The sequence below is a fragment of the Lingula anatina genome, chromosome 1, assembly GCF_051362555.1.
Source record: "Lingula anatina isolate TDL-2025a chromosome 1, LinAna3.0, whole genome shotgun sequence".
Taxonomy (NCBI): domain Eukaryota; kingdom Metazoa; phylum Brachiopoda; class Lingulata; order Lingulida; family Lingulidae; genus Lingula; species Lingula anatina.
Window position 1 is genome coordinate 69,462,270 of NC_141767.1, and position 729 is coordinate 69,462,998.

Here is a 729-nt window from a genome sequence, read left to right on the forward strand (position 1 = left end):
CTATGAAAGGATAGAGAAACCATCACTGAACAAGAGGGGTGGGATGTGTCTCCAGCTACACTGTGTGTGGGCGTTTCTGTGCCGAATGTCGACTGATGACTGCAATACCACCAGTAGTGTAGGGAAGCCTCCTCTTGAAAAGCTGGTGAGTATACGAGTGCATTGGAAAGAAGAGGAGGCATGTTAATCTGCAAATTTGATTGGATTCAGTAAGAGTCCCCACAGAGTTTGGGCCCATTGTCTCCTGTTCATACCAGAGAAAATCTGTGTTGGGTTCAAATTTAACTGTTTAAATTTCCCTTAGCAGTATGATATGCTTTTTGTGTGTTATGTCTTTGCAAATAATCCATGAACAACTTTCAAGATAACCTAAGCTCTAGATTAAGCTCCTAAAGCTTGAGAGAATTAAATAAAGCTGTGCAGGTGGATTATTGCTGAGCTGGTGATCATCTCATTGCAAAGATCATGATTCTTCCAGAACTTGTTACCCCAGCTAACACAGGCTATGTTTTCATTTGTGGCAATTTGTACTTTCTTTATCAACGAGATATCTCAGAGCTCCTCACAAATTTTGGTGAAATTTCTGTTCGGACATTTACTAAGAAATTTTAATTTGAGTATTGGACTCAAAAAGAGCAACTACTGCATTTCAGTAGAACAGGTCTTTGTATACAGCCTCTCATTTCCTAACTCAGAAGGAATGCATCATAACTTTCAAAGTTTGAAAAC